The sequence below is a fragment of the Leopardus geoffroyi genome, chromosome D2 (genome assembly GCF_018350155.1).
Source record: "Leopardus geoffroyi isolate Oge1 chromosome D2, O.geoffroyi_Oge1_pat1.0, whole genome shotgun sequence".
Classification (NCBI taxonomy): domain Eukaryota; kingdom Metazoa; phylum Chordata; class Mammalia; order Carnivora; family Felidae; genus Leopardus; species Leopardus geoffroyi.
Genome location: NC_059334.1, coordinates 12,917,653 through 12,925,202, shown reverse-complemented (window position 1 = coordinate 12,925,202; position 7,550 = coordinate 12,917,653). Strand labels below are relative to the sequence as shown.

General features: G+C 43.4%; 1 long non-coding RNA gene across 1 annotated transcript; it reads left to right on the top strand.

Annotated features, from left to right (window-relative positions):
- Positions 1–1,898: 1,898 nt before the first annotated feature.
- On the top strand, positions 1,899–7,135 carry LOC123576431. Its single transcript, XR_006701382.1, has 3 exons — positions 1,899–2,622; positions 6,183–6,305; positions 6,407–7,135. It is a non-coding gene; the product is annotated as an uncharacterized LOC123576431 (long non-coding RNA).
- The last annotated feature ends 415 nt before the right edge of the window (positions 7,136–7,550 follow it).

The following is a 7,550-nucleotide window of genomic DNA, read 5'->3' as shown; positions in this document are numbered from 1 at the left end:
GAATAAATCTGTGTTATTTTAAGCCACTAGGTTTGTGGCAATTTATTATAGCAGCAATAGGAAATTTGCCCAATGTCACCAACTAGATAGGATGAAGCCATTTTTAAAACCAAGAGTGCTATCCATTATATCTCAATAAAACTGGGGGGGGGGTAGGAACCCCTCAAAACCCAAGAGTGAATACTCCAAAGCATGGGCAGTCCTTCCAGAAAGCTTATGTCACCTTTTAAGAAATTCCTTGGCTATTTGCTCAACATGTTTTGAGGAGCTAGTCTACCAGGCTCCTTCCCTGCTCTCTTGCCTAAGGCACAACGTACACTTCTAGAGACAGCAAAAGTTATCAGATGCTAGCATGCTAGAATGCTAGATCATCCATGGGCCAATGAGTTGTTTCTTGAGGAGCGTGGTGGGAAGAGAGCTGGATTTAAAGCTAAGAGACTAAATCTCCAGTCTTGGTACCCTTAATCACTAGCTCCAAGGCTTGAACAAACCTTTCACATTTCTGGGCCACATATGCAAAACAAGGGCTTGAGCAGAATGGTTTTTGATGTTCCTTTAGTCTTAACATCCTACAATGCCTCAAGACCACCGATATGCCCTATCCATCGTCTCCTGCACACACGCCCTGAAGCCATTAAGCCCCTAATGGGAGTTCAGTCATAGTAACTTGGATGTCAGTTCATTTATTATTTAACCAAGGAAAAGGAAAGAAACTTCTCCTCTTCCAAAGGGGCCCGTGTTAGCAGAGATCGTCTTAAATTCCCTGAGTTTCAAAACTCTGCAGAGCAAGCTGAAAGACTACTTAGCAGCTAGCAAAGTTGAAGGGAATGATTTTAGTGTGTAAGTTCTGTCAACGTGTATAAAGTATTACTTGAATAGTTCCAGATGAACAATAGTTGTAGCTAATTCTGGAAATGGCCGTATTCCATGCCATCCAGTGATGGAGCCTGAAAGAAGAGCTTGAAATAAGATCTGGATCTTTGGCAAGTGATCTTAGAGGCCCCAGGAACACTGGAGTCAAGGCCGTCTCAGATTATGTGTTCAACCTAAACACCAATTTGCTGACACAGAGTGATCCTGAGGCTTCATCTATGCTGGAGAGATACCCTGTGGGTTTCAAGCAACCTAATGATAATACCTGCCATGCCACAGCTTTGCATCTTTGAAGCATGGAAGCCACAGCACAAATTTCCCTCTACCTTTCTGGGCTGGTCCTACGTACAATTCTGTGCATGCTGTTCCTTGACGTTTCTCTGCTTTCTGCACTGTGGATGCCCTGAAACACTCAGGAAAACATACCGATTATTCACCCGACCAACCAACAATTAATAAACCATCTCGTGGCCTTCAAGTACTTTCCTTTCTTGACCTCCCTATCCAGCACTTAACGCCATCGTCATTCTCTTCTAGAACATGTTTCCACCCGATTCTGTGGTGCTTTCTTCTATCCAGTCCTCTCCTCAGTGGCTCCTGCTTAGTCTCTACCTCTGGCCCCTCTTCTTCCTTCTGCCTGCCCACTCTCAGTCTCCTATGTCCATTCTCGGTTCGCAACCCTTCCCTCTGAAGGTCATCTCCCTTGATAACCTCATCCCATCCCAGTGTATGATTAGCATCCTGATGTGTAGCGCCCTGAGACCTCAGAGAGGTCACAGCCCTCTCTCAGACCTCAGTTGCCACGTACTGGATTCACACCAGGATGAATCCCACCCCTGCCACGCAGAACAGCTGTGTGAATGTGGACTAGTGACTTGAGCTTCAGTTTCCTTATCTATACAATGGGGAGAATTGAATGCACCTCATGGTGTTGTAAAAAGCATTAAAGAAGTTAGTTTTGCAAAGTGATTGGCACATGATAATCACTTGATCTGTGTTCTCTGTAACTTTTATTCGAATGATGGAGCGTTTTAACTTGCATACTCTATTAGCACACTTCTCCTGTTTTTGCAACAACAGCACAACCCTCTAATGATTCCTATTTCTCTTAGTGGTATCACCTGCCTTCCCATGTTCTAGACTCCAGACTCTGAGGTCAACTTTGAGCCTCTTTTCTCTTTTGCCCCTATATCTAATGAATCACCAAGCCCCACCCCTCAGTTCAAATCTGGCCCTTCCTCTCCATATCTATCCCTAATAGCCTGATTTGCATTGATTATTGTCTGGTTCCCTAACCAATCTTTGTCGCTCTCATGTTTTTCTTACTGCCAACCTATCCTAGACCTGTGGAAATGTTCATCTTGGCACCTAGCTGTAATTACACACTTCACTGGTCCCAAACAAACTTCCACTGACTCACCCTTCTTGCTCAACACAAGGCAATTCCTCAAAGTAACATTCAGGTTCCTACACGGTAGGGTTGAGGCTTGGCTCAGACGGTGTGAGGGGGTGGGGAGAGGGCGGCGCTCCGGATGGCATGATAACGCGTCAGCTCAGGGTGGGAGAAAATGTGAGTCACCTGCTTGTTCTCAGTAAGCAGCAGAGAGTATATAAAGAGAATGGGTAACTCCGTGCTAAATAGCAAAAAATACCAAAAGTCACACGGGCATGAATAACATTCAATCACAATTTATCAAGCATTTTCTAAAGTGCCAGATCCTATGGCTGGGTGTTGGGGATGTGGTGAACGTAAGTAATACAGTCTTTGCTCTCAAGGATTTAAGATCAGAGAGACAGACGGGTAAGTCGACGGCCATTGGAACACAGTGTGAACCCCACTGAGCTCTTTGGTGGGAATACAGAAGGATGTCACCCGTGCATGTGGGGGTTGGTGGGGTGGGGGAACCGTCTTAGGAGGAAATGACATCTTAGTTGAGACAGAAGCATGAAGACTCAGTCAGCCAGGTGAGGGTAAAGGGGCAGGGTGGGGAGAGGGTGTTTCACGGTGAGGGGATCCCCTGGGCCCACCGAGACACAGACAGACCCTGCTGCTGTAGGTCTGAGGCTTCGCTGGGGGCAGAGGTAAGGGGTGTTGAGAGATAAGGGGTAAGCAGGGGGTGAACTAGGAAGAACTGTCTTCACCATCATAAAAGGGTTGGAGTCTATCCTGGCGGTGAAGGGGAGCTTCTGATCAGGGAAGCGTCTCATCAGATTTTCTTCATTCTCAGAAGCTGAGAAAAGAGCCAGGAGTTTAGTTGGGAAGAGGCTCCGTACATCAATAATTAGAACTCAAAGAATTTCAGATTAATTTCAGTGGTTCCGTTTCAGCAATGATTTCAATTTCAAGACGTTTCATTGGACTCGGTTCTTTACCTCTGACCCTTGTGGTTCATAAGTAACGAAAGTAGTCATCAACTGATTTATGTGCTGTTGTCTAAATAAATGTTTGTTAGAGTCATAATTATGGGCTGTCAGGGTCAGAAAGGACCTGCTTGAAAATAAAAGCACGGGTGGACAGAATGGTGGATCCTTCTTTTTTTTTTCTGGGTGACTGCCTTAATTTAGCTCTGCCTGGCCTCTGTGGCTAACCCCAAGGCGGAGGCATAATGCCTAGAGGGGGACATTGAGGAGGCCTGTAGGCCCCGCCCAGCCTGACACCCCCCTTCTCAGGGAAATGAGGCTATGGTGAGCTCTCCACAATGAACCCAAAGCAGCTTCATTTGGCAAGAGTTGGGAATGAGCGGAGGGGTCAGGCGTCCCCAAAGAAGGGAACCCAGGCCCCATTATGTAAATAGATACCACCCCCTTTAGCCCAATTTTGAAAGATAGAGATACAATCACCCCTCCAGGTCCAGACTCAAAGGCTGCCTTAATAGAATCTGGCCCTATGTGGTATATGTCATTAGGAAAAAAAATCTATCTTGATGGCTTAGTCATTACAGAAGCGACAGTAGCATAATGCAACAGCCCTGGGAAAGGTTATTAGTCACAGAGTGGAGATGACTTAGATTTGATTACTTCCCACGGGGAAGGTTGAAGAAATGGCTCCCTCAAACCCCAAGTATTTTTTTTTTAGGGTCACTGGAAATTTCAATGTCACCATTATCCTACAATAACTGGTGTTACCTGTTATTTGTATAACACTGAGATGTTATATATTATAGCTATGATTATCCCCATTTTAGATATGAGGAGCCAGAGGCCCCTCAACAGAGAGGTTAAGTAACTTGCTCAGTGTTGCACAGCAGATAAGTGACGGTTCCAGAGTGAACCCAGCAAATTTCTGACAAGAGCTTGCACTATAAAATATTACTTGCCCGTGAAATATCACTGTTGTATGGATGAAATTTTAGAAAGAGAGATAGTTTATTCACTTATTAGATTGGCAAAGACTGGGAGGCTGAACGATGTCCAAGGTGAGGAGGGCTTGGGGAAAAGTGTGCTCGGCTACCCCGTGTAGACAAAGTGTTGCGTATCCATTCTTCCTTTCCAAGCAGGAGTCAGAGGTGTTCAGGTAGCCACCTGTCTCCAGCTCTAGAATGGAATCTGAGTATGTAAAGCCACTGCTTTCACACTATAACATGAACTTTGTTTGGCCAGTCATAGCCCGTGTCTTTCCAAAACACGAAATCGAGTAAAAATAGTATTAATACTTTTCATCTGGAGTACTGGTTTATGCGAGAAAAAGAAATATCTTTATTATTTAAGCTAATCTGTGTTGGGATTGTTATTCCTTCACAGCTGAAAGCTCCTGGGTGACTCACTAAAAGTGTGAACTTTTAAAAGTGTGCAATACTTCTGGAGGGCAATCTCACTATATGTGTCAAAATCCAACTAAACATACTCAGTAATATCACTTCTAGGAATATATCTCAAAGAAGGAAATGGCTGTATGGGCAGGGTAAAAGGATGTTCATGCAATCAATATTTTTAAGAGTAAAAAAGAAACGACCTAAATAATCATCAAGAAAGATTATATATAAACTATGTTGTATTCCAGAGTCTATGCAACAAAACACTATGCAATCAGCAACATGATGGGATTTAGAAAGCAGTGAATTGTTCACATCCTGTCTCAGCATAAAAGACATGAACAGGAAATTAGTCAAGCCATTGAGTTTCAATGAAAAGTTAAGATGTGTGTGTTTTTCGCAACCACTGATGCATAATTGATAGAGTCAAAGATCATCACTAGATGCTAAAACCACTGGGTAAAAGGTTGTAGGAGGAGGTTGTCACTTGGTCTCCAAGGGTCTCCCTTGAGGTTATTTATTGATTACAACGGGGGAAATCACCACTATATTGAAGAGATCTGGCAGATGCTACTTAACCAAGTGATGAGACTTTGTAATCCCAACAGAGACAAACGGACCCCACGATGTGATGCGCTGTAAAGTACCGACCCCACTTAGGTCATATTCTTGTCAGAAAGATTTAACCAGAATCTAGTCAATCTACACAAGTTCAGATTATAGGCCATTCTACAAGACAATGGGCTTTGATTCTTAAAAAACTCTGTCACAAAAGAAAAAAATAAGGCAGGAAAGAATATTCTGGAACACCACCGTCCAACAGAAATACGAGAGCCACATATGCAATTTAAAAAATTTACATTGCCACATTAAAAATAAAAGAAACAGGTAAAATTAATCTTAGTCATTTAAAATGGTAATTATTAATAAGTTCAACAAATAATTTTAATTTTATATTTTTAGTCCAATATATTCAATGTATTAACACTTCAATATGCAATCAGTATACGGGATTACCAGTGAGATAGCTTGCGTTAGTTTGTGTGTGTGTTGAGTTTTCAGTACAATGTACATTTCAAGCCACATGTCAAGCACTCAATAGCCACATGGCCAGGGGCTTCCATATTGGATGGCTCAGTTCTAGATTACAGAGGATTAAAGAGATGTAATAACCAGATGAAATGTGGGAACCTGTTTTGGAACAACAACAAAAATAGCTCTAAGGGAGATTGTGGGGGTAACCGGGGCAATTTATAGACTGCATGTGGTATAGACTGTGTATTTTTAATATTAGTATATATTCATTAAAGTCCTTGAGTAATAACTATACTCAGTTGTGTAGGAGAATAGTGTCATGCTTAGGAGGTATATGATAAATTGCTTGGGTGTAAGGTCTGATGTCTGTAACTTACTTTCAAATGGCTTGACAAATCACAGATAGACCATAAATAGAGAGCAAGCAGATAGAGATACAGTGAGCAAGTGTTAATAATTGGTGAATCCGGGGAAAGGGTGGTCAGATGTTTGTTGTCATGCTTTTTTTTCAACTTTTTGAAGGTTTGAAAGGTCTGAGAGAAAACACAGATTCTAATCATGATGATGATGATCCTGCTGGGCTTTATAGTCTACGGTGTATTTTCACATATATTGTTAATTGGATCCTTTCAGAAGTCTGTGCAGGTAGATACAGATGGTATATTTTATCTTTGTTTTATAGTCAATGAAAACATTTCTTCACGTGCCAGGCACAGTACATACCTTTGCTCTTCTAATTTCTGCAGGAGCTCCCAGAGACAGGCTGAGTCTCTCCCCTTCACCAGAGCTCACACCTGAGGCTCTGGGAGGACAGAGGACAGTCAAGATCGCCAAACAAGAAAGTCCCAGTCTGACCTGACCTCCTTTCTCTCTTCGCTTCCTGTTTGTAAGCCCTCTTGGACGGATGCAGAAATGGAAGCCCAGAGACGTTAACTAACTTGTACAAAGTCACACAGCTACTAAGGGGCAAAGCCAGAATTCAAGCCAGACTTCAGTCTCCCATTCCAGGGCTCTTTTTTCACAGCACCCAAGCCACCTGTGGATCGGCCCTCCTGCCTGAACCTACACTCTGAAGGAGGTTCAGGCTCTGACGGTGACTCACATGAGAAGTCTTGGCTCAAGGGCCCTCAGCACAGGAAGTTAATCGAGCTATTGAAGTTGAGCCAAGGAAAGGCCCATAAGCTCAGAGATCGCCTCGCCAGAGAGAAGCTTTATAAAAACAAAAGCACAACCACATCAACTAAATCATCTGATGCTCTGATTAAGAAGCATGAGTGGCCACCCCATGTGATCTGTGATGTGATCTGTGCACTCCAGCCCCGGAGACAAGATCGGGCACAGATTTCTGCCTTCGGGGTAGGAGGATGGCATTCAGGCAGGATTACATTTGTGGGGCTGGGGAAGGGTGAGGTGATGTGGGAGGGAGGGATGGGGCCTTTCAGGCCTCCAGTCTCACAGCTATGCTGCATCTTTTTTTAAAGCAAATATAATTCGGTTTTCAGTGAACTTTAAATTTTTTTTTATTATTAAATTTTTTTTTCAACATTTATTTATTTTTGGGACAGAGAGAGACAGAGCATGAACGGGGGAGGGGCAGAGAGAGAGGGAGACACAGAATCGGAAACAGGCTCCAGGCTCTGAGCCATCAGCCCAGAGCCCGACGCGGGGCTCGAACCCACGGACCGCGAGATCGTGACCTGGCTGAAGTCGGACACTTAACCGACTGCGCCACCCAGGCGCCCGCCCCTTCAGTGAATTTTAAATGAAATCTAAATTTTTAATGGAAATTAAAATTTGTCATTTAGTTTTAATTATTTGATTAAAAAACCGTGTGCGTTACTGAAAGTCTTAGGCTGGAGAACAACGAAGTCATGTGTCAAAATACTCAAA